Source organism: Lithobates pipiens, unplaced genomic scaffold, assembly GCF_037356315.1.
Source record: "Lithobates pipiens isolate NorthernLeopardFrog02 unplaced genomic scaffold, aLitPip1_a1.2 Scaffold_16, whole genome shotgun sequence".
Lineage (NCBI taxonomy): Eukaryota > Metazoa > Chordata > Amphibia > Anura > Ranidae > Lithobates > Lithobates pipiens.
Genome location: NW_027507748.1, coordinates 599,332,366 through 599,359,396, shown reverse-complemented (window position 1 = coordinate 599,359,396; position 27,031 = coordinate 599,332,366). Strand labels below are relative to the sequence as shown.

At 45.4% G+C, this 27,031-nt stretch overlaps 1 protein-coding gene across 2 annotated transcripts in view; it reads left to right on the top strand.

Moving 5' to 3' along the window:
* The first annotated feature begins 9,742 nt into the window (after positions 1–9,742).
* The window catches only part of RDX (radixin), a 230,139-nt gene continuing 212,850 nt past the window's right edge, over positions 9,743–27,031 (top strand). Inside the window, exon 1 of one of the 2 annotated variants that reach the window (XM_077483972.1) lies at positions 9,743–9,906. The gene's annotated coding sequence lies outside the window, so the exon portion shown is untranslated. Of the gene's footprint in view, positions 9,978–27,031 lie in introns of both variants that reach the window. The other variant, XM_077483971.1, reaches the window with a different exon arrangement.

The following is a 27,031-nucleotide window of genomic DNA, read 5'->3' as shown; positions in this document are numbered from 1 at the left end:
GAGCGGAAGGTCCACTTTAGGGTGGACCTCCGCCTTAATGTAGCAGACAGTACAATAACCATGACCAGTCTTTATGGGAATATACTGTGTATGCACAAATGTTTTGCCTTGCATTTTTTTTTTAAACTGAATGTTTTGTTTCAACGGGTAAGGGTTCATATATACTTTAAGGTAAATGACACTCTCCCTACACCCCTCACATTATCCAATGGCTGACAACAGGGATGCGTAATATTTCCTATTATTTTTACTTTTAGACCCCTTTCACACTGAGGCAATTTTCAGGCGCTTTAGTGCTAGAAATAGCCTCTGTCAAGTGCCTATTCATTCCAGTGTGTCTCTTCACACGGGGGTGGTGCGCTTGCGGGGCATTTTCAAAGCATCTTTGGGGTGGGTTGGGAACGCTGTATTTAGTGCTCCCAAAACGCCCTGTCCATTGGAATGAATGGGCAGCTCCAAAAGCACTATGAGCAAAACTGTAGTTTTCAACACTTTTTTTTGAGCTAAAAGCGCCCCACTAGCAGCTGAAAAGCATCGCAAGAGTGCCCCTTAAACAGTGCTAGACCACCACTAAAACGAGCAGCACTTTATCACTAACGGCCGACGCTTTCCTATGTCAAACCAGATCAAATGCACATATAAAGGTATGCAGATGATCTATCACTCTTTATTACAAACCAAACTTTTTCAATCCAAACCAACCTCACCTTTGGATGATCAGAATCTGCTAACACCTCAGTATCGAGATCACACATGATCTAACAACTACCCTATAAGTTAACCCCACTCATCTTCTCATTTAAATGAAAAAATACTTCAATCTCTGGCATACAGGCTTCCGCTTATAGTTTGAGAGATGTAGTATTTTGAGCATAACTATTCTCTCTGCCTCTTGTAATTATTATGCCGTGTACACATGACCAGACTTTTCGACGGACTAGGTCCAACGGTCTTTCAGACGGACTTTCGTCGGAGTTCCCACTGACTTTTCAAATGAACGGACTTGGCCAAACACAAACACACCAAAGTCCGACCGATTTGAACGTGATGACGTACGACCAGACTAGAATAAGGAAGTTCATAGCCAGTAGCCAGTAGCTGCCTTAGTGTTGGTTTTTGTCTGTCGGACTAGTATACACACAAAGGGATTTCTCGATAGGAACTGGGTCCAGCAGAGTTCCGGCCGAAAAAATTGAAACATGTTTTTTTTCTAAATTCTGTCAGATTTTTGGACAGCAAAGGTCCGATGGAGCCCTCACACGATCAAATTGTCCGACGGATTTGTTCTGTCGGACCTTTGCTGTTGAAAAGTCTGGTCGTGTGTACGCGGCATTACATGCTCACTGCACACATTCCATCTTCATTTTTGAAGGCCTGAACAGAACATTTCTCCAATTCCTATGTCCCCATAAACTGCAGAGACTCAATTACACCATTTTAAGACTTTACAAAAGCCACAGAGGCATTGCACTGCCTGACATTTTCTATTAGCAAACAGGCTGTCACTTGACCAAAGTAATCGATTGGTGCTGCCTTAGCACTATCAAACAATGGCTGGCTGTGTAACAAGAAGCCATTAACGTCCCCTTAACAACCATATCCTGGTGCCTCAAAATCCTTCCCTTTTCTATTGCTATCAAGTCTCACCCACTACCAGCATATCTTGGACTATCTGTCAAAAATAATTTCAGAGGGATGACATCTCCCCTTCTTCCTATTCTGTCTTACCAGTACTGGGAAACCCAGCCTTCTTGCCAAGATTAGATGGTCCTCCTTTCCAGAACCTGGCCCACTTGCAGATCTGTAGAGCGTACCATTCTATTTTTACTAAAAATGTCCCTCGTTGTAACAATTGGAAATGGACCCTTGCCTAGAGCACTTGGGGTTCTGGTGAATGGTCCAGCTTTCTCACTTTCTCAGATCCCAAACCCCAGCTTGTGAATTTGCTTGACCACTCACAATGTTCAAAATCAAATGTGAAAAAACAAACCTCTCAGACATACCATCTCCATAATAAACAACCTACTTAGTTCTCCATCAATAAACTTTACCCCTGTACATAATAAAGTTTGAATAAAACCTACAGCTACAGTTCACACCTGAACAAAGAGAAAAAATACTCAACTTTACACAAGCCTTGGCTAATACAAAATATCCAGTTTTAAGAATCTTCTTGGATAGCACAGAAAAATCTCAAGTGCTCCACCACATGATCCCAATGACCCCTGATATGCTGGAGAGGTGGACTAGCCAATGGAGACATTGTACATGTCTTGTGGACAGTGATACTGTGAAGCCATACTGGGAAGTGGTCTGATGCATCTTCCAAACATTCACACACTTTACAAAATCCATTGAATCAGCCCTCTTCCTTTTTTTGCTCTTTTTAAAAAAATCTTTATTTTGAGATAAGTGTAATATTCATATTTATCTATGTCTACAAATTGTATTATACACATTTATGAATAACAAAGATGTGGATAAACAGTATATAACTATACCGTAGCTCTGAAGATAAACCCCCATAATAAAAGGCTATCTTTTGCAACTGGTTCAGTCCAAGTACCACCTGTTTCTAACAATTTAGAAGATAGGGTAAACCACAAGGAAATGAAGAGGCCTTCTTCCTTTTAAATCACAATATCATATTGAAGAAAACATACAAATGATCAGTCCTTCCACACCTGATTATCGAAGCCTTTAGCTGCATTTCAGAGCTGTGGAAACAACCCCATGCCCTCTCCATTTCACTGTGGATAGGCAAAAAAAATCAAATGGAAGACCTGATCTCCTCAATACAGGTACACGTGACAAATTCTGGATATGGTTTTGCTGGAACAAATTCTCCTTCACCACTGAGTATAAATCCCTCATGAACAATTACACTTCACAATCAATATAAAGACCTATACCATGCAGTGGATCTGCAGGATGGTGACCCTGGATGTAAGAAAGTTCTCCCCCTTGCCTCATTCTTCCCTTTTATCCTTCTCTCCTCATTTCCCCTACACAACCCTCCAGACATACTGCACTCATAACCACATTTAGGAAATTTTTCAAAGAAGAGACTTCAACACAATATCAAAGTCAGTATATACACTTAATTGCTATATGTTTGTAATACAAACACATGGATGTCACATTGCATTGTGCTATAATGTTTTTATCGTTGCAGCATTGGCATTGTATTCCAAATGGTTATTGCCATGTTTCCAGTGTATGAACCTTTTTCATAAATAAAGAATATATATTAAAAAAAAAAAAGATGCTGAACTCGGATGAGGAGGTTTTTCCTTGTAACCATCAGTAGTAACACTGCAATCCCTCTCTACAGAATCACATTACTTACAAAGCCAGATAGTAAAGTCAGGCCTTCTGGAACGCCTGAGTTGTAATCTAAACAAAAATGACAGGAAGTATTTAAATGGTAGTGGATTTGTGAAATTGTCTCCAGATGTTACAGAAGTCAGGGCTAGACGATTGCTGTTGAAGCATACAGCAGTGAGGAGAAAGTTTGTAAATCCAAAATATCTTATTTTCTTTCTTTTAAAGAGAAGTATGGGCTTTCTTTTTATTTAACAATCATACTCGCCTAGGTCCGATGCTACATCTATCCTCCGGCACCTCTAAGACTTAGAACTGAGTGATCGAACATCATAGATCAATTGGTTCTTAGTGCTCCCTGAGCAGAGAGCTGGTGACTGTCAGTTATCAGCTCTCTGCTCTGCTCCCCCCCCCCCCCCCCCCACACACTCACACACACCCATCCAAGCGGACATAGGGTTGGGAAAATTAGAGGGCCACTCGCCACGCTTCGGGCTCGGCCTCGCTGCGCTCGGCTTTTTTATATTCCAACTCTATGTCCACTTGGATGGTGGGGATAGAACCTGGACTCACGGCGCAGGCGCCGTTCATCTTCGGGTATTTTCAGAATCTGTGTGTGCTGTGTACTGCGCATGCGCAGTACACAGCGGACACTATCCAATGGGGGACAGTATATGATAGGACACCGGCTCTTTGCCCCCACCTCCTCACTCTGCATCACACTGCTGCCTTACACAGACTCATCATTGGATCTCACCTCTTTATCCAGCCATGTGCTCAAGGTCCATGCTCCCTCCCACTGTCTATGATTAGTGCTAGCATTGGAGGTCCCCTCCTTCTTCACCTCCAGCTCTCTGCACTACTCCTGGTGCCTCCCTCTGAGTTCACATGAGCTGGAAATACAGAGGGGGCATCAGGTATTAATACGAGCTGTGTCAGAAACCATGAATCAGACTTAGACAGAAGTACAATTAAATTACAGTTGTTTATTAAATAAAAATAAAAAGGTAAATAGAGAAATTGTAGTCAAAGCATAGCCAGAGTCCAGTAACCGGATCGAGTAGTCAGCCAGTCCAGAGTTCAATAACCAGATCGGGTAATCAGCCAGGCCAGATGTCAGGGATCCAAGTAGAGCAACAGCAAGCAGGATAAGGAGCCAGAAGGGATGTCAGCAATCCAGTCTTTGCACAGAACTGCAGGAGATGGTTTCTTGTAATGTGACCAAGGCGAAGGCAGATATGAAGTGAGCTTGACAGCTTTAAGTAGGCAGGTCAGACGAGCTGGATAAGGAACAGCTGGTAACTGTGGAGAGAGATGGGAGCTGGCAATTAGCTGACAGCAGAGCAGCCAGCCCAGAGAAGGAAGGGCTAAGCCAGCCCTGACAGTACCCCTTCCTCAATGACCCTTCTCCCTCGGAGGGCCACCGGGCTTGAGGGGAAAACGTCTATGGAACTTACGGTGGAGGGCAGGGGCATGTAAGTCTGGGGATGAAACCCAGGAGCGTTCCTCCGGGCCGTACCCCTTCCAATGCACCAGGTACTGTAAGCGCCCACGGAAACCTATGGGAGTCAACAATGGATTGTACCTCATACTCCTCATGGTTCTCAACCAGAACAGGGTGAGGACGTGGCACCGAGGTGGTAAATCGGTTACAGACCAACGGTTTCAATAAGGAGATGAAACACATTAGAGATGCGCATACTAGGAGGAAGGTCCAACGCGTAAGCTACTGGGTTAATCCTGCAAAGAATACGGAACGGCCCAATAAACCGAGGTGCAAACTTCAGTGAGGGAACACGAAGCCGGAGGTTGCAAGATGACAGCCAGACCCTGTCCCCAACCTGGTAGGAAGGCGCAGGCAGACGTCTGCGGTCAGCATGGAGTCTGTACCTATCATTAGCATGACGCAAAAGCCTCCTGGACTTGTACCCAAGTGGAACGAAGACCACGGAGATGCTCCTCTAATGCAGGAATACTCTGCGGAACAAACGAGTCAGGCAACATGGAAGGTTGGAAACCATAATTTGCCATAAATGGAGACAATTGGGAGGCAGCATTCAAGGCACTGTTATGAGCAAACTCTGCCCATGATAATAGGTCTGACCAGTTGTTATGGTGGTCAGAAAAATAGCAACGTAGGAATTGCTCCAAGGACTGATTGGCTTGCTCTGCAGCCCCATTAGACTGCAGCTGATACGCAGAAGAGAACGCAAGCTGAATTCCCAACTGTGCACAAAAGGCTCGCCAGAACCGGGAAACAAACTGACTGCCCCTGTCCGAGACAATCACCTTGGGTAGCCCATGTAAGTGAAAGATCTCCCGAGCAAAAATGGAAGCCAGTTCCTTAGAGGTAGGCAACTTCTTAAGTGGAATACAATGACACATCTTTGAGAACCGGTCAACCACCATAAGGATAACAGTGTTGCCTTGGGAGTTGGGCAACTCCACAATGAAATCTATTGACAGGTGAGTCCAGGGCCTCTCTCCACTGGGTATGGGTTGTAGGAGGCCCACTGAAAGGTGTAGTGTAGTCTTACTCTGAGCACACATGGGACAGGCAGCTGCGAAGGCAGTAACATCAGCCCCTAGACTAGGCCACCAGAATTGTTGGGAAATGGCCCAAAAGAGTTGATTCTTCCCAGGATGGCCAGCTGCCTTATGAGAATGGTAAGTCTGGAGCACAGCAGTATGGAGACTCTCTGGGACAAAGCAGCGGTCATAAGGTTTCTCAGGAGGAGCATGGACCTGAGCAGCAAGAATTTTGTCACCCAAAGGAGAAGTAAGACTAGTGCGAACCGTAGCCAAGATATGATCAGAAGGAATCATAGGACCCGGAACCGACTTGGAAGTGGAGGAAGATTGTCGTGACAAGGCATCAGCTCTTACATTCTTAGTACCGGGTAAGAATGAGACAATGTAATTAAAGCTTGACAAGAAAAGAGCCCATCGCCCCCTTCTGGGAGAAAGACGCTTAGCCTCAGACAAGAATGTAAGATTCTTATGGTCAGTAAGAATAAGAACAGGCACAGTGGTACCTTCAAGGAGATGTCTCCATTCTTTCAGGGCTAAAATGATCGCCAACAGCTCTCTTTCACCAATCTCATAATTGCACTCAGCAGGTGACAATTTCTTGGAAAAGTAGCCACACGGATGCGTAGCACTCTCAGAGTTAGGACGTTGAGACAGAAGGGCGCCAACTACAGTCTCAGAAGCATCAACTTCTAGGATAAAAGGCAACATAGGATCAGGATGTGCCAACACAGGAGCAGAAACAAAGGCAGCCTTGAGAGTCTCAAATGCCTTAATGGACTCTGGAGACCAACTCTGTGGGTTACCATCCTTTCTGGTCATATCAGTCAGGGGCTTGACCAGAGACGAGAAGTTACGAATAAACTTCCGATAGTAGTTGGCAAAACCCAGGAAACGCTGCAGAGGACGTAAACCCACGGGTCGAGTCCCCTTTAGGACTGCCAAAAGTTTCTCTGGGTCCATTGAAAAACCATCAGTGGAAATGACATAGCCCAGGAATGTAACCTGTTCACGATGGAACTTGCACTTCTCCAATTTACAATAGAGATTGTTCTCTCTTAGTTTCTGAAGCACACGACAGACATCTGTGTGGTGGCTCTCCAGGGACTTGAAAAATATGAGGATATCATCGAGATAAACCACCACACATAACTGCAACAAATCTCGAAGGACATTGTTAATAAATTCCTGTAAAACTGCCAAGGCGTTACAAAGGCCAAAAGGCATTACCAGGTATTCATAATGGCCAAGGCGTTACAAAGGCCAAAAGGCATTACCAGGTATTCATAATGGCCTGCTCTGGTATTAAACGCAGTTTTCCACTCGTCGCCCTCCTTAATGCGCACGAGATTGTATGCCCCTCTCAAGTCAAGCTTCGTGAAAACCGTTGCTCCCTTGAGGCGGTCAAATAACTCTGTAATCAATAGAATCGGGTAGGCATTCTTAATCGTGACATGATTGAGACCCCTATAATCTATACAAGGTCTCAGTTCACTGCTTTTCTTCTTCACAAAGAAGAAACCAGCACCAGCAGGAGACGAGGATTTGTGGATGAAAGCTTGAGAAAGTGCGTCAGCAACATACTCCTCCATGGCCTTATCCTGCAAGACCGACAAAGGGTAAACCCGGGCACGAGGAGATATGGCACCAGGTTGAAGGTCAATTGTGCAATCATAAGACCGGTGTGGAGGCAAACTACTGGCTTGACATTTATCAAAGACATCGCTAAAATCACGGTACTCCTCCGGCAGGGATGGGAGTGAAGAGGTGCACAGGACCTTGGATACCTTCAGGAAGCATGTCTCACTGCATTGTGGTGACCAGGAGAGAACCTCAGCATGGAGCCAATCAAAAAAAGGGGTTGTGCTTCTGTAACCAAGGATAACCAGCGGAAACCTGGGTAAGGAAATAACTTGTAATTGGATTATCTCATGGCGAAGAGCCCCTACGGCCATGGACAACGGAACCGTCTTATGAGTCACATGGGCAGGCTGTAAGGGCCGGTTCACACAGCAGGCGAGGCGAGGCGACTCCGACTTGCCTCGCCGCGACCTGCCGCGGCCTCAGCGGCGACTTGCAAATGACTTCTGTATAGAAGTCAATGCAAGTCACCCCGAGGTCGCCCAAAAGTAGTACAGGAACCTTTTTTCTGAGTCGGAGCGACTCGAGTCGCTCCTCTCAGAACGGTTCCATTGTACAGAACGGGGGCGACTTGCGAGAGCGAGGCGAGGCGAGTCGTGTCGCCTCGCATCGCCCGCTGTGTGAACCGGCTCTAAAGGTCTCCCGTCAAGAGCCTCAATGGCAAGTGGAGTGTCACGCAGCTGCAGCAGAATCGAGTGCTGCAAAACAAATGCAGCATCAATGAGCAGGCCTGTAGCCCCAATTAGTCGATTAGAGCCTGTATCTCGATGGACGACTTAGCCCAAGAAAGGGTGACCGAAAACCAGGGGCTTATCCTTCTGGATAACTGGGGACGAAACAACGCCACCTAAGGTCTGTCCATGACAGGACCTCAAGGTTCGGGCGTTCCCTGGAAGGGTAGGACAAGACTTCAAAAAGTGACCTGCCTGGCCACAATAAAGGCACAATCTCTCCCTCCTCCACGCGTCTCATCCGCAGAGAGACGCGTGTCTTAAATACCCTCTCCCAGAGGGCACAGCGGGAGCGCCACTCCCACTGACCTGGATCCGAAATAGAGTAACCTAAACGCCTAACTAGACCATAGTTCCACGCCTGCCACCAGAGGCAGCGCCCCCCTGTGGCCATGCTGAACATTTCACAGCCCAGTCAGGCTGACACGGAAGTCTAATTTAGACAAATAGACCCAAACCAAACTGTAGTCTGGGTAAAGTTTTAACTTTGAAAAACATAGTGCATGCTCTTCAGGAGCCCGCTGCTATATATATATAGAGAGAGAGAGGGAGAGAGGGAGAGAGAGAGAGAGAGAGAGAATTGCGATGACACTGACTGAACATTATCTCTCTCTCTTTTTCTATACTGTATATATATTGAGAGTTGTGATGACAGTGACTGAACATTATACCTCTCGGTGTGTGTGTATATATATATATATATATATATATATATATACGGAGAGGTGTGATGACAGTGACTGGATATTATATATATATATATATATATATATATATTTTTTTTTTTTTTTTTTTGCAGAAAGTGAGTTGTGATGATGACACTGACCACTGACTGAACATTATCTCTCTCTCTCTCTAAATATACTGTATATATAATGAGAGTTGTGATGACAGTGACTGAAAATTATACCTCTCGGGGTATATATATATATATATATATATATATATATATATATATATATATTATATTTATATATATATATATATATATATATATATAGATACTGTATATAGACGGAGAGGTGTGATGACAGTGACTGAACATTATATCACTCTCTATATACTGTATATAGACAGAGAGTTGCGATGACAGTGACTGGACATTATATCTCTCTATATATATATATATATATACTGTATATAGACTATATATATACTGTATATAGACGGAGAGGTGTGATGACAGTGACTGGACATTATATATAGCTCTATATACTGTATATAGACGGAGAGGTGTGGTGACTTGTTGCTCTCCATATACAGTGTACTGTGTAGTCGGTATGAATTGTGTGTGGTACTTCACACTCGGAGTATGAGGAGGGGGAGGGGCTCGGACATCTTCTCACACTTGTTGCTCTCCCTATTACATATGGCGGGTCTATGAGAAATACACAGGTCGGTATAGGGGGAGAGTTGCCGCCGGTACATGAAGTTAGTATAGTGAGAAGGGGGAGGCTCCTCTATGATGTCCCCAGCTAATGAGGCGGCAGGAGGGGCCGGGCAGCCATGTTGTGTGTCCCTCCATCCTCCTGTAGCGGTCTGAGCCGCCTCCTCCTCCATCTGCCCTCCTCTTCTTCCTCCCCAGGGAGACTGCGCGGCCCCAGCCCACCCAGACACAGCTGCCCGAGTAACGGAGCCTGCAGGAGGAGGAGGAGAGTGACCGAGAGCAGGCCTCCTGCAGGTAACAAGGGCCGGATTCCCGCCTGACAGAGGACAGCGGACCGGGGATCGGGGACACAAGTTTACTGTGGGGTGAGGTGTTCTCCATGCTGACATACTGGCACTGTGGGGTGAGGTGTCCTCCATGCTGACATACTGGCACCGTGGGGGTGAGGTGTCCTATGCTGACATACTGGCACTGTGGGGTGAAGTGTCCTCCATGCTGACCTACTGGCACTGTGGGGTGAGGTGTCCTATGCTGACATGCTGGCACTGTGGGGTGAGGTGTCCTCCATGCTGACATACTGGCACTGTGGGGTGAGGTGTCCTCCATGCCGACATACTGGCACTGTGGGGTGAGGTGTCCTCCATGCCGACATACTGGCACTGTGGGGTGAGGTGTCCTCCATGCCGACATACTGGCACTGTGGGGTGAGGTGTCCTCCATGCCGACATACTGGCACTGTGGGGTGAGGTGTCCTCCATGCCGACATACTGGCACTGTGGGGTGAGGTGTCTTCCATGCTGACATACTGGCACTGTGGGGTGGGGTGAGGAGTCTTACATGCTGGTACTGTAGGGTGAGGAGTCTTCCATGCTGACATGCTGGCACTGTAGGGTGAGGAGTCTTCCATGCTGACATACTGGCACTGTAGGGTGAGGTGTCCTCCATGCTGACATACTGGCACTGTAGGGTGGGGTGTCCTCCATGCTGGCACAGTGGGGGTGAGGTGTCCTCCATGCTGGCACAGTGGGGGTGAGGTGTCCTCCATGCTGGCACAGTGGGGGTGAGGTGTCCTCCATGCTGGCATACTGGCACTGTGGGGTGAGGTGTCCTCCATGCTGGCATACTGGCACTGTGGGGTGAGGTGTCCTCCATGCTGGCATACTGGCACTGTGGGGTGAGGTGTCCTCCATGCTGGCATACTGACACTGTAGGGTGGGGTGTCCTCCATGCTGGCACAGTGGGGGTGAGGTGTCCTCCATGCTGGCACAGTGGGGGTGAGGTGTCCTCCATGCTGGCATACTGGCACTGTGGGGTGAGGTGTCCTCCATGCTGGCATACTGGCACTGTGGGGTGAGGTGTCCTCCATGCTGGCATACTGACACTGGGGTGAGGTGTCCTCCATGTTGGCACCGTGGGGTGAGGTGTCCTCCAAGCTGACACTGGGATGAGGACCCCTCCTCCATGCTGACATGCAGGGGTCTCCACCTTTCATGGCTGGTCCTGACTGCACCATGCCATGTCCCCACACAGGTTCCTGTGACCGCACACCAGGTCAGCGGTGGTGATGTCCCCTGTGTTTATGATCTCCAGTATGGTGTCACCCTCTTGGTTATCCTGGCCTTCCCTCCCCTGGGTTGGTTGCTGTAGATGAAGTGACAGATCCTGGGTGTAGTTCCTGTGCACTCTGGGATGGGTGTGTTGTGGAGCTCTTCATCATTTCTACAGAGTGCTGGGTGAGAATGCCCACGTCCTGTCCGGTGTATAGACAGATTGAGTGTGGGCCTTGGTAGGATCCGGCATTATGGATGGAGGACTCCTCTGTGACAGTTGTGGGGTACAGAGACAGAAATGTTAGGTAAATCTAGAAATCCTCAGGGTCAGTTCCTAGTAAGGACCTTTTTATAGAATAGAAAGGGGAAAGGTTAGAACCCCCACCAGGTTTTACTGCCATCTGGGGCTCTGTAATAGAGAAACTTTATTTTATTAGACAGGAAAGGAATTTATCCAGCGGAGCCTGAGACTGCAGTAAAAGAAGGTTGGTCTTCTAATCCCTCCTGGCTCTATCCAAAACAAAAACCAAAGTTTTGGGTACAGGTACACTGTATCTGTCCCTGTGACGTCGGCCACTTCCTCACTAAAGATTGGGTGTCATTAGAGGAGATGGCTCCAGCTGTTCTGTGTACACTGAGTATTACTGGCTGTGGTGATACATCCGGTAATATTTCCAGGGATTGGCTCAGCAGTAAAGTGGAGTACTTGTTCAATGTATACCCAGTGGGTTGTACCCCCCCCCCCCCCCCCCCAGTACCATCATCACCACAATACATTGCTGGTTTTCCAGCAAGATCATTGGACAGAAGCCAGTGATTTAGACCAGCTTCTGTTGAACAGATATCGTACAGAAAGTCATATGGCTCTTGCTGCACTGGCCGGCTTGGTACATTTGTACTGCGGTTTATGAGCTGGGCAGTGTGCTGCTAAGTCAAGCATCCTGGTGCCAACATTGTTTACTTTTTAGGAAAAATATACATTACAGGTACAAATGATATGTAACAGATTCCCTTTAAAACTCTGTATTGTTTACTTTGTAGCTGAAGTCTGAGTACTTGAGTGGTTTTGGTATCGGGACATTGTACAGCGCAGTCTGGAAAGCAGACACTCCTGTCATTTGTTAAAACTTTTGGCTTGGGAGCATGTTCACACCAGCGAAGCGGCTGGTGTGTGGTGCTGTCTGGCCGGATCAGAGAAGTGCTGGTGCACCAATCTTGGCACATTTTGCTGTTCACTTTTTTTAATTAAAACAAATTTTATTGAAATGCCACACAGACCTCTTATGTCGTTCAATTGGCCACCGGCTGGGGCAAGGCAGTGGATTGCCTCACATTGCTCTGTGCTGAAAAAAGTAATGCACAAAGTAACTTTCCCCCCCCCCCCGCAAACTACAACGTTTTGGATAGTCACCCTGTCTCTCTGACCTTGTGGTCATTGTCAGGAAGACAGTAAGAGATGAGAAATCCAAACTTAACAGTTGTCAACAATGACCCTTCTAATTCCCTACCTTTTGTAGAGATCCCATGTCCTTTCCTATTGCATCTTCTGGTCAGGATAGGAAGAAATTTACTCCATACAAATCTCACTATAGATCCACATTAATTAATCTCTGTATTTGTTACAAGCTGAACACCACTAAAGTGAAGGCCCCATTCTCACATGACACATTATTTGCAAATTTGTTGCATAACGACAACAGTATACACTTGAATGGGTTGCTCTGTGTGACAAATGCACCAAAGTAGCTTCTGTACGTGTTTTTTTTTGCACTGAGCCTCGCATGTCTCCCAAGGCACGTTTTGTGTGACTGCCACCCGTATTAAAAATAAATAGCACTGGCGTGTCTTGGCATTTTTTTTTTTTTGGAGTGAATTATACCTTAAAGTCTTGCCTTGTATTTGGGCTGGGCCCATGCTGCAAGGGTTAACTGCTCATTTAAGCCTAGGGGACCATTTACAGTAAAGCCGCTTTACCTATGTGATCCTCCACTCCTGTAGGCCCCTCTGTGCTGCTAATTTGGTCCCTGCAGCACTTCTCACAATGCCCTGGCAGGCTAAGGTCCTCTGACATCACCAAGATTGATGCAGGGACCATAGCTCTGCATGGGATGCCAGTTCACCTAGGGACAGTTCACTGCTGGAGGAGAGGGAAGCGCTGCTTGTGGGGTCAGCGGAGGTTCAGGTAAGTAAAAGTGCTCTTATTGTCCGCTAGAATAAACAAGCAATGTGAGCTCAGCCCCACCGCAAGGGAAGACTTTCACTTTTTCTTGGATTTTAGTTTCTTGGTATAAATCTTTTCAAAGCTGTAAATTCCCAAACATTTGACATCTGTGTATGGTGGTTAATGCCCCAGTGGGGGGCGCTATTAAATATTTGATTCTGGAGGGATCCATATGAGAGATCCATTGTGGTTTCAGTTATTAGGTCTGTACACTGTAGGGCAGGGTGCCCAACCTTTTGAAGAATGAGGGCCACTTAAAGTGGTTGTAAACCCTTACAAACCACTTTGACCTACAGGTAAGCCTAGATTAAGGCTTACCTGTAGGTCCAAGAAATATCTCCTAAACCTATACGGCTTAGGAGATATTTACAAAAAGACAGCCACCGCTGTCTACGGCACATGCGCCATAGACAGTGGTGTTCAGGCGCACTGGGCAGGCCGCAGATCGCGGCGATATGCCGCGAGTGTCGGCTCCCGTGCACATGCACGGGAGTGACGTCATCGCTGCTCCGGCGAATCACAGCGCTGGAGCAGCGAGACCCAGAAGTCACTCGGGGATCCATGGCAGCGGCAGACATGAAGACGGAGGACCATTTCGGGGGGTTCGTTCTCAGGTAAGTTATTCATAATGAGCTAGTATGCTATGCATACTAGCTCATTATGCCTTTGCCTTGCAGGTTGCTTTTTGTTTTGTTTTTTCCAGATGGGTTTACAACCACTTTAAGCGACTTGTTAATCGGTCATGGGCCAGAATAAGCAGAGCAGGTGGATGACATTGCCGTGTAGACAGGGACACAGCAAGCTCTACTCTATGGGCCCTCCAATCTTATCCGCCCAGATGGAAGGGGACAGATCTCCTTCTGTTTTTTTTCTTTTTTGTGGATTGGATTGGAGGTAGGTGGGAATAAACGGACACAAATCTGCCACTCCATAAAGATGAATTAAGGATCCGATTGGGTCTGCCTGAAACACAGACAGGAGGACTCAATTGGACTAATCATGTGAAATGGGCCTAAGGCTGCTTTCACACCAATGCGCTGTGGTTTACCCAGTGTACCTGTGACTTTCCTGCAGGTTAGCTGCACTTTGCCAAATAATTCTGTCATATCCTGCAGGTGTGGTGCACTTTCTGACAGCACAGGTAATAACAGAAGTCTATGACTTTCAGTTTGAAAGCAGCCTAGTGTACCAGTGTAGAGAACAGATATGCTCATTGCTGTTTGATTACAATAAAAAAAACTGACCCCATTCTTCATTACTTCCTCAGGATTTCTGCAGATGTCACTGTCTGCTTCTGTCCCCAGGTGGGTATGGCTGGCGGCTGCTGCTGGCTGTCTCCCAGGACAGATATGGCTGGCGGCTGCTGCTGGCTGTCCCCAGGTGGGTATGGCTATTTGCTGCTGCTGTCCCCCAGGGTGGTGGGTATGGCTGGGGGGCTGTTTCCGGCTGTCCCCCAGGGTGGTGGGTATGGCTGGGGGGCTGTTGCCGGCTGTCCCCCAGGGTGTTTATGGCTGGGGGGCTGTTGCCGGCTGTCCCCCAGGGTGTTTATGGCTGGGGGCGGCTGCTGGCTGTCCCCCAGGCTGGGTATGGCTGGGGGGCGGCTGCTGGCTGTCCCCCAGGCTGGGTATGGCTGGGGGGCGGCTGCTGGCTGTCCCCCAGGCTGGGTATGGCTGGGGGGGCGGCTGCTGGCTGTCCCCCAGGGTGTTTATGGCTGGGGGGCGGCTGCTGGCTGTCCCCCAAGGTGTTTATGGCTGGGGGGCGGCTGCTGGCTGTCCCCCAGGCTGGGTATGGCTGGGGGAGCGGCTGCTGGCTGTCCCCCAGGCTGGGTATGGCTGGGGGGGCGGCTGCTGGCTGTCCCCCAGGCTGGGTATGGCTGGGGGGGCGGCTGCTGGCTGTCCCCCAGGCTGGGTATGGCTGGGGGGGCGGCTGCTGGCTGTCCCCCAGGCTGGGTATGGCTGGGGGGGCGGCTGCTGGCTGTCCCCCAGGCTGGGTATGGCTGGGGGGGCGGCTGCTGGCTGTCCCCCAGGGTGTTTATGGCTGGGGGGGCGGCTGCTGGCTGTCCCCCAGGGTGTTTATGGCTGGGGGGCGGCTGCTGGCTGTCCCCCAGGCTGGGTATGGCTGGGGGGTGGCTGCTGCTGACTGTCCCCCAGGGTGGGTGTGACTGGGGGGTGGCTGCTGCGGGCTGTCCCCCAGAGTGGGTATGACTGGCTGCTACTGGCTGTCCCTCAGGGCGGATATGGTTGGGGGGCTGCTGCGGGCTGTCCCCCAGAGTGGGTATGACTGGCTGCTACTGGCTGTCCCTCAGGGCGGATATGGTTGGGGGGCTGCTGCTGGCTGTCCCCCAGGGCAAATGACAGGAGCCAGCGCTATAACGGAAGAGTTGGCTGTCTACTTCCTAAATGTGGTCAGCGGTTGGACACCCTTGTTGTAGGGGGACTACTGTGCTGTGTGCTTTCTGTGTTTGGGGGGATATGCCTTTCGAAGTGTTGGCCTCAATTTTATTTTGGTTGGAGAGATCATTTAATCCAGAATTACTATTGTGACAATTCTTGTAGGCTTCAAACACACTGGTTGTTTTTACAGCTGCTCCTTGGGGCTTCTGATGGTTTTTTTTTTTTTTTTTCCTCTCAACACCCCTCCATGTTATCCTGTGTGTCCATGCACACGTAGGCTTTAGCAGCAGGGGCTTTTGGAGGCAGGAAAAACCCCACTGCCAGTGCGTCCAGGAGCAGCAGAGTTTTGGCTGAAAAAAACGCTTGACACTTGTAAATACATCTGAATGTGTGTTTAGTGGATGAGTGTGAATTCCTATAATTGCCAGCATAAATGTATTATTCTCGAAATTAATGAATTCACGCCCAAGCGTTTGATGGCTGTAAATGCACCTAACACTTCTAAAACCATTTTACAGGCACCAGACGTTTTTTCTGCCAAAACACTGATGCCAGGAGGAAAGAGTTTTAGCAAAATGTCAAGTGTGCATGAGGCCTTACAAGGTTTCCCCTAAATGTGATCATTGACAATATATTCTGCTTTTAAGGTCTTAGATTACGTATTTACTTTCCCGTTTTTGATCCAGCTGTTTCCCCAAATAATCTTTTACTGCCTGTGTCAGGCCGACAACAGTGATCAGCTGCTATTGAAATGGCTGATCCCTCTAGCGTTTGTCGGGTCTGGAAGCAGTGTTGCCTCGTTATTATTCAGGATCCCCAGAGGCAAATCTGATGATTCTTCTATTGCACAAGTGCCAGAATAAGTACGGGACTGAATTGGAGGAGGTGGACTATGCGGTGGCATTGTCACTTTGGATCTGATGTCAATTCTTGGGTGGGGGGTCTGCTGATCAGGGAAGGTACACAGTGTGAGGAATGGTGGTCACATGGCTGCAAATAAAAGCTACACTAAAAAGGTATTTAATGGTAATTTTGTTCTGATATCACAGCTTCTGTGAACTGATATATATTGGTTGGCCTGTTGATGTTCTGAGTTTCCATTCGCTTTAAAATTGTCTTGGATTCAGACTTCAAAGTGTCACTTAGTCATGTAAAGTGCAATATTTTCCCATGAAAGAACTATGGGTAACATCAAAGCTGGCATCGGTGCTGCTCTATTTAAAAATGTTACAAATAGTCTTTTTACCCTTCTTTTTTTTTTTTTTTTTTTTCTTGGCTGTCTGTGGGAGATTCTCCCTGTTTTGACTTGGGAAGTAGTGATGGGAAATCTAAATTCTAGAGCTGTCACGGGAACAGGAGAAATCCTCCAGTGGGGACACCTGTTGCAGTGATGATTATCCAGGAGGGGATTTTGTCTCCCCCCTTCAGAGAATGACTCAATTCTTGTTTTCAGGAGGTAAGGTAAATCTTTCTGATAGGACAGTTACAGCAAAAAAAAAATACATGCAAAGATTTCAGCCCTTGTGTATTGTACCAGAAAAGTTTGTAGAAACCAATCAAACTCCTTATAATTATGCCCTGTGTATGAAACGTATCAAAGTTTCTTCTGTTAAGGTTTGTCTATCTGTTCAATCCTGTACATCTTCACAACATATCTTGTGGTCAAGCAAAACAAACAAGAATGAAGAGATTGAATTGTACTGGAATTTTGCTTAATCAATTCCCAGCTGTGCTTTTTCAAGAGCACATGTACATGTGAAAGTTATTATATTATTGATATCTGTATTCAGGGATATGTTTGCTGAGCAGTGTGTTGATAATATGCATTATTCTTGTTTTGTATACATACTGTATCCATAGAAATGTGTGGATGTCATAGTCTATAGCTAATGAAATAGGCACACACTTACTTTTGTTTGCATTTCATATGCAGTATTTGCATCAGTGATGTTGTCATGTATCTAGAGAGCAGAAAATATATGTAGGAATTTCCTTTCGATTGTTGGATATACTTGTGGCAACAGAATTTCTGCATGTCTGCATTTTTCTGTTTGGAAATTTTCTGCTGAGAAACCTTTTTTTCAGTGATATATTGATATAAACACATAGAAGAAAATATGATGTCTTCAGCAGTAAAGTTTTGGAGGTGTTTATTTGATGTAAGATAATATTTAGTACATAGTGGAGCAGAGAGTTATGTCCCACACTAAGGCCTCCTCAAAATCATCTTTCCTGTATCCCTAAAGCCTCAATTACACGCGCAGTGCCTTCTGCAGAGTGATCTTCATTCTGGACACTCTTCAGAGGGCATTTGCCAGACAGCGAGGAAGTGTTTATCCCCACCACTGATGCCTATTTTACCCCTTTAAAATCCACACCAGACACCACAAATGGTTAAATTGCATGCAGGTGTGGGGTGCCCCATTCAGTTGAATGGATTTTGTTTGGGAGCTATTGCCTGCCAAACATGACAACAGAGATCATATTTCATGGAAATAGTTAACGTTAAGTCTAATTCTGGATTTTTTTTTCAGTTTTGGACAGAGTGGGGAAGGTTAGAACTGTTATCAAGTTTTCATTTCAATCTATGTCCCCACTGGGGAGATTTAGGCCCCATGCACACAGTTGTCCAGTTCTCCTAGATGCCAGCAATGTTTTCGCAGAAAAAAAAGGTAGGTGCGTTTAGTTGGGTTAAGCACTTGGATGTTAATTATTTTCATTGCCCAGAATATTTTATTCTGACCATTGAAGTACAGTCGCATGCACAGAAAAACTATTTTGTTACATGTGATTGGATGGTGGAAGTCAGCAGAGCTTCACCTCTCTTCACCTGAATAACATTACAGAGATGAAAGATCACCGGGTTTCGGCACCTGGGGTGTTTTTTTTTTTTTTTTTTAATTTATTTTTTACAGAAATGAACTAGCAAGGCCTAACTAAATAGTAAGGAAAACTTTGTAAAATATAGTAAAACAAATGTCACTGCATAAATATAAACATGGCCTACTTTTTATAAGTGGACAATGTCTATAGGGCAGTGGTCGGTGCTGAAAGAACACTACTCCAGGTCAGCTTGCCTCGTCAGACCCCAATCCACACAGCAAGTGCAGGGAGCGGTTTGCCTCCGGATGGTAATGGAACTGGATCACCGCACACCAATGTAATGGAAAATTGGATACTTTATTTAATCTTGTAAGGATAAAAACATCATGGCAAACCTCCAAGAGACAGACTGGTTAACTCATTTTAAGCACAAAGTGCTTACTCATAACCCAAGGTTACTATCGGTGGACGATGTCAGTAGGGCAGAAGTTGATGTCAATCAGTAAGTCACTGGATGGTGTCAGAAGGGCAGAGGTTGGTATTAGTAGTTTTTATTTTATTTTTATTCTTTTGTTATTTTTTATTTTATTTTTTTTAATTAGCAGCTTTGTTGGGGGACTTTGAAATATCAAGGGTCTAAACAGACCCTGACATCTGAAAGTGATTAAGGACATATGCCTCAATTTCTGTATCTGCAGTCTCCACTGCACATAACGAACGAGGGAAGAGCTCTGCATAGTCTTCCTGTTCATTCCCAAACTGAAGCATAGTTATGATCACTCACTGTGCCCCTTCATAAAAGGAAGGGGCGGTTAAATTACATATTTTCCAGCCCCTTCCCCCACTCTTTATCCTGAAATGATCCCCTGCAGAAACTGGCAGCGATGCGGGAGCAAAAAGAAGGGAAACTTGGACAGGAGGGCCAGAGGGGGGTGAATGTCATTATTTACTGTAACTGATCCCCTTTGTTTTCCTCCTGCAGCAGCTCAGCGCCGAGGGGAGGGAGAAGAGCAGAAGCAGGCTTTCAGCTGCTGCAGGATGAATACTCAGGCGATCAGTTCTGGTAAATGCCAATCCCGCTCTGGTCCAGGTTCAGCAGTCTGTGGTCAATGGGTAGATTATATTAGTTAAGTAAAATCTCAGTTTTTATATTGATATGATCATTATGAGAGGACGGACTATGTATTTGCTATGCAAAGCCAAATCCTATAAGTGGGCATGATACAAGGAAGTAAAATTCCTCTGCAGATATTTACCTATGACATTTACCTAGGTAGTGAAAATATCTCCTAAACCTGTACCGTTTAGGAGATATTTACATTACATGCAGCCAGTGACATCACTGGCGCATGTGCTCTGAAGGAACGACCGCGAGTGCCTTTCCTTCTGAGCCCCATGCTGTCAGCGGCGGCTGTGACGAACCCGGAAGAAACTCCAGGGAAATTGTCAGCTGTCTCATCGGTGTGCAGGTGCCGCTGGAAGGATTCATCCTTTGGTAAGTATTTCATAATGAGCTAGTATGCGACGCATACTAGCTCATTATGCCTTTGTCTTCTGGTTGTTTTTAATTTTTATGATTTTTTTTTTTTAATATGCATTTCTGAATTCCTGATCTGGTAACAACTCAAAATTTGGGGATTTTCTTGTTAATGGTAAACAGGACAAACCCAGAGGGAGCATTTCCTTAAGCCCTTGTACACACGGTCGGAAATTCTGACCACAAAATCCGTTGGATTTTTTTTCCAACGGATTTTGTCCAAAACTGGTGTTGCATACACATGGACAAAGTTGTCAGAAAATCCAATCGTTCGGAACGTGATGATGTTCATTCGTTCTGATGGGACTACATTCTGCCTAGTAGCCAATAGCTTGGCTCTCGTACTTTGATCTGAGCATGCGTGGCACTTTGTCCGATCGGAATTCTCTACAAACGATTGGAAAAAGTCCGACAGGATTTTGTTATCGGAAAATTTGAGATCCTGCTCTCAAATTTTTTCCGTCTGAATTACGATGGAAAAAGTCTGATAGAGCCCACACACGATCGGATTTTCCGACAATATAATCCGATCGGACCATTTCCATCGGAAATTACCGACCGTGTGTACAAGGGCTAAGACAAGCAACAGTAAAAACATGACCGGTGTTGTTTATTTAAATGTTAGGTTGGGTTCACATGTGTGGTCTCGTGCCAACGCCTGGGGTCCAGGGCAGCTCTGTTCGTTGGTTCAGGTGCGATTCAAGTCTGAATATTTGCCTGAATGCGCACCTGAACCAGACCCACATGCACAGGACCCTTTTGGAATGCAGGCAGTGGCCACCCCAGACCTGTGTGAACCGGCTACTTTGAGAAACATCCAATTTACACATATGTGAACTCGGCCTTAATAATATGTATTTTCTATATTGTAATTTACAATTTTAAGTTTTGTGTTGCTGAGTGTTTCTTTGGATCCTGTAAGAGTCGATCAGTGCTATGTATATAAGCCAAGCCACTGAGCTAACAAATTCATTTCCAGCGTGGGATGAGATTGCTTTGCCTCTGTGATGTGAGTAATTTGGGAAATAGTTGCAGGACAACAGTTGTTGCTTAGTAATGGTTGGCACTGGTAAAGTCCTATACATATCCCAAAGTAGAATATGAAGCTGGATGTGCATTGGGTTTTTAAGAAATATTGTAGATTTATAGGATGGCAGCTATAAATATTTATTGCTATGAATGAATAGTTTCACTTTCTGCATTAGGTTGGCCATACCGTTTTTAACACAAATGTCACCTAATGCATTCTGTATTGTGGGGGTTAAAATTAAATTATACTTGTGAGGATGTGATAAGATTCTGTGGTGTTTTTTTTTTTTTTTAAGAATTCGAGTTGATATGTCTAATATACCGGGCATTCCCCTTTCCTTATTTCATTGTTGGACTGTTGGTGAAGGGCCATGAGCTTTTAGTTGTCAGGTATTGTAATGAACACAGACATTGCCCAGATTCATTTTCTTCCTGGGTATTTGGAGCCTGATGAAGGTATCCCCAGCCATTAAATAAGTCTTTATACAGGGTTGCTCATCTGTATAGTGTTTGACAAGTTGTATCAGATTTTAAAGTGGAACTCCAGCCACAAATTGCATTGGAGAAACCACATATATAGAGTAACTCGCAAAAGTGAGTACACCCCTCACATTTACGTAAATATTTTATTATATCTTTTCATGTGAAAATACTGAAGAAATGACACTTTGCTACAATGAAAAGTAGTGAGTGTACAGCTTGTATAACAGTGTAAATTTGCTGTCTTCCCAAAATAACTCAAAACACACCCACTAATGTCTAAACCGCTGGGAACAAAAGTGAGTACACCCCTAAGTGAAAATGCCCAAATTGGTCCAAAAGTGTCAATATTTTGTGTGGCCATTATTTTCCAGCACTGCCTTAACTAGGGCTGAAACAACTAATCAACGTCTTAGACCTGGTTCACATCTCTGTGTTTATTGGTGCTTTTTGCAGAAATGCACTACAGTTCATTTACATGGTTTCCTATGGGACACATTCACATCTGAAAGGTTCAGGGACTTTTAACGCAAAATGGTGCTTTATTGGTTCAATATACTTCAATGGAGAAGCTGCAGAAAAGCATGTAATGCATTTTTGCTGCAATTTGTGTTTTTTAATCTGCCCAAAGAAAAGGCAAAAATGCAAATTGCAGTAAAATCACGTGCGCAAAAATCAAAACGTAAAGCAAACTGCATTGGTGTGTACCGAGCCTTATGCTGGCCACACAGATCAGTTTTCAGATGAGAATATTCAGACGAAAAATCTTTGTACATTCACTGAATGAAAGAATTTTGTTTGAAATTTTCAATTGGTTTTTAACATTCTGTTTTTAAAATGAATGTCATTTCTGAACGAAAACCCACAAACACTGTCTGAAAATTCCTTTTGACTAAGAAGTTTTCTATTATTTCTAAATTTTCCTGTCACTGTGATTGAAAATGAACATCAATTTGACCCACTTTTTTTTTTTTTTTTAAAGGTTATTAATCGAAACAATAATCTGCCAACTAATCGATTATGAAAATAATCGTTAGTTGCAGTGCTAGCCTTAACCCTCTTGGGCATGGTGTTCACCAGAGCTTCACAGGTTGCCACTGGAGTCCTCTTCCTGTCCTCCATGATGACATCACAGAGCTGGTGGATGTTGGAGACTTTGCGCTCTTCCACCTTCCATTTGAGGATACTCAATAGGGTTTAGGTCTGAAGACATGCTTGTCCAGTCTATCACCTTTACCCTCAGCTTCTTTAGCAAGGCAGTGGTCGTCTTGGAGGTGTGTTTGAGGTCGTCATGTTGGAATACTGCCCTGCGGCCCAGTCTCCGAAGGCAGAGGATCATGCTCTGCTTCAGTATGTCACAGTACATGTTGACATTTATAGTTTCCTCAATGAACTGTAGCTCCCCAGTCCCTGCAGCACTCATGCAGCCCCAGACCATGGCACTCCCACCACCCGGCTTGACTGTAGGTAAGACACACTTGTCTTTGTACTCCTCATCTGGTTGTCGCCACACACGATTGACACCATCTGAACCAAATAAGTTTATCTTGGTCTCATCAGACCACAGGATATGGTTCCAGTAATCCATGTCCTTAGCCTGCTTGTCTTCAGAGTTTGATCTTTCCTGTGCATCATCTTTAGAAGAGGCTTCCTTCTGGGACAACAGCCATGCAGATCAATTTGATGCACTGTGCGGCGCATGGTCTGAGCACTGATAGACTAAACCCAAACCCCACACCCCCCTTTAACCTCTGCAGCAATGCTGGCAGCACTCTTACGTCTCTTTCCCAAAGATATGATGTTGAGCGCACACACTCAACTTCTTTGGTCGACCAATGGCGAGGCCTGTTCTGAGTGGAACCTGTCCTGTAAAACCGCTGTATGGTCTTGGCCACTGTGTTGCAGCTCAGTTTCAGGGTCTTGGCAATCTTCTAATAGTCTAGGCCATCTTTATGTAGAGCAACAATATATTTTTTTCAGATCCTCTTTGCCATGGAATGCCATGTTGAACTTCCAGTGATCTCTAAGAGAGTGAGAGGGATAACAACAAATTTAACACACCTGCTTCCCATTCACACCACTGCATACCCGCATGTCGGTACTTTGATGCTAAATACCAGGGTTATGGCAGCTGCCATAGCCCCAGTATTTTCAGGAACGTCGTGCGTTCCTCTTTAAGATAAAAGTGGTCTTGCCGCAAGATCACTTTTATCGGTGGCGGGAGAGGTGCCCACACCCCTCCCGCTGTGCTCCGGACGTCTCCGCCGGTAGCGGCGGAGAATATTGTGTGGATTCCTGGCTGCTGATTGAGGGGAAAGATGGCCCCCTCTCAGCTCCATAGCATGGGAGGGCGGAAGCGCCATGCATTTTAGTGTAAATATGAGATATGAGGGTTTTTTTTGACCCCAGATCTCATATTTAAGCGGTCCTGTCATGCTTTTTTTTTTTTTTTTTTTCTTTTACAAGGGATTTTTACATTCCTTGTAATAGGAACAAAATGTATTTAAGCGCACCGTCCCGTCGAGATCGCGCACAGAAGTGAACACATACTTGAGTAGCGCCCGCATATAAAAGTGATATTCAAACCACACATGTGAGGTATCACCGCGATCGTTGGAGCAATAGTTCTAGCCCTAGACATCCTGTAACTCAGGACAGCTAGTAGACTGTAGAAATTTTTAAACATTGCCTATGGAGATTTTTAAGGGTCAAAGTTTGTCGCCGTTCCACGAGCGGGCACAATTTTGAAGCGTGACATGTTGGGTATCAATTTACTTGGCGTACGATTTTTACAGTATAAAATAGAAATTGGACTAACTTTACTGTTGACTTATTTTTTTAATTCAAAAAAGTGTTTTTTTTTTCCCAAAAGTGCGCTTGTAAAACCGCTGCTCAAATACGGCGTGACAGAAAGTATTGCAACAGCCGTTTTTATTCTCTAGGGTGTTCGGAAAAAATATATATAAAATATACACAATATACACAGGGCTCAATTTCAAGTCCTGAGCTACTAGCCAGGCCTCAAAGGTTATTTGCCATCAGTGCCCCACTCAATCCCTACCCTGTCCCTCCCCTAATTCTACCCCTAGATACACCCTCATAAATTATTACATGAAATGACACTTAAATGTTTTATGCAAAAAGAAGTTACAAAAATATTATAAATATTAACAACTTCTTTATCAGTGCAGTCTCACCTGTGCCCAGCATTGCAGCCACACTGTGCCCATTTCAGCCTTGCCTGGGCAGGGGAATGCATGGCTGAAGGAAGAGGAGAGCCGCAGGATTTGGGATAGCATGCTGTTACCAGCACTTGAATTATAATTGTCTGCGCTCTGCTCGACACAACCCAGGTCAGGAGGAGGCAGGGCTGTGTCAAGCAGAGCGGAGACGATTATAATGTAAGCACCGATAACGGCGTGCTATCCTGATTCCCCCGTCTCTCCTTTTCCTCCCCGGGGCAATTGCTGGAAGACAGGCTCCCGATCAACCCCGCCTGCGGTGCTCTCCCCCCTTTCCCAGGAAGGGTAATTTCTCCAAACTGAAAAAAAGTTTTGCCTATAGTTCAACTTTAAGAATTTTTTTTTATTTTTATTTTTTTAACACTTTGGCCCAGTTTTTCTTTTGATTAAAAAAAAATAAATAAAAATTAGGAGAGATTCAATACCATTTACCAAATGAAGGCTTAAAGTGGTTGTAAACCCTTACATATACCCAGTGAAGTGACTGGCCTCAGGTGATACACAGTCTAATCACTTCAATACAGGGCATTTTCACCCCCTTCCTGCGCAGGCCAATTTCCAGCTTTCAGTGCTGTAACATTTTGAATGACAATTGCAGTGTCGTGCAACACTGTAACCATATAACCTTTTGATAATCCCCCCCCCCCCCCACACAAATAGAGCTTCCTTTTGTTGGTATTTTATCACCTCTGCGGTTTTTATTTTTTGCGCTATAAACAAAAAAAAAAAGCGCAACACTTTTTTTTGAAAAAAACACTATTTTATTTAATTTTTTTTACTTTTTGGTATAATAAATATCCCAATTTAACTACTAGGCGTCCGCGATATAGCCGAAAGACGGCTGCAGCGCGGACGCCAATTGCCGGGAGGCTGTCCCTGGACTTCCCCCTGTTTACTTCCGCAATACATGCTCCTGCAGGCGCGCATTGGGGAAGTTCTGTGCTGCCCGTGTCCCTTGGATCTGTCATCAGTGCCACCTGTCAGTGTCATGTGCCATCTGTTACCAGTGTTGCGTGTCATCAGTGCCGCTTGTCAGTGTCATGTGCCACATGTCATCAGTGCCATCTGTCATCAGTGCCACGTATTAGTGCCATCTGTCAGTGCCATGTATAAGTGTCATCAGTGTCATGTGTGTCAGTGCCATCTGTCATCAGTGCCACGTCAGTGTCATGTGTCTTTGTCCTGGTGCTCCAGGGCCTATAAAAGTGTAATAGGTAGTCAACAAGTTAGATGTGTAATTTATGCTCCTAGAACACAGGAAGGTGCTCCCTGCATGTTGTGCCTCTCTATGTGGCTAGGCTATGGAAAAGTCCCACATTTGTGGTATCGTAATACTCGGGAGGAGTAGCAGAATTTATTTTGGGGTGCTATTTGTGGTGTACACATGTCATGTGAGAGAAATAACCTATTACAATGGCCGGTAATTGAGGCCACGGCTTTGAGGCCTTCTGCAGTTTTATTTTTATTTTCTTCACTGTTCTTTTAAAAAAAAAATTGTGTCACTTTTATTCCTTTTACAAGGAATGTAAAAATCCCTTGTAGTAGAAAAAAGCATGACAGGTCCTCTTAAATCTGAGGTCTCTCTGACCCCAGATCTCATGTCTCATATTTACACTAAAATGCAAAAAAAATAAATAAAATAACTAAAATGTCCCTCTAAGAGCTATCAGCAATGACTTGGAGACAGGTGGCGGACTATCTTCCCCTCACTCGTCTCCATGTCAGGCCAGGGACAGGTCCGGATCGCCATCACGGACCCGGCTCCTAACTTTTTTTGCTGGCTCCTGGATTCCAAGCAAATTTGTCAAGCCCTGTTCTACATACCTATCTACAAAATAGGTTATTGATTTATGGCATTTTTTATTATTATTTATTATTATTATTATTATTATTATTATTATTTTTTATACTAGTAATGGCGGTGATCTGCGGTTTTTGTCAGGACTGTGATATTGTGGCGGACATATCGGACACTTTTGACACAATTTTGGGTTCACTGACAATTATACAGCGATCAGTGCTATACAAATGCACTGATTACTGTGTAATAACACTGGCAAGGAAGGGGTTAGCACCAGAAGGCAATCAAGGGGTTAAGTGTTAACTAGGGAGTGATTCTAACTGGGGGGGGGGGGTGGGGACTG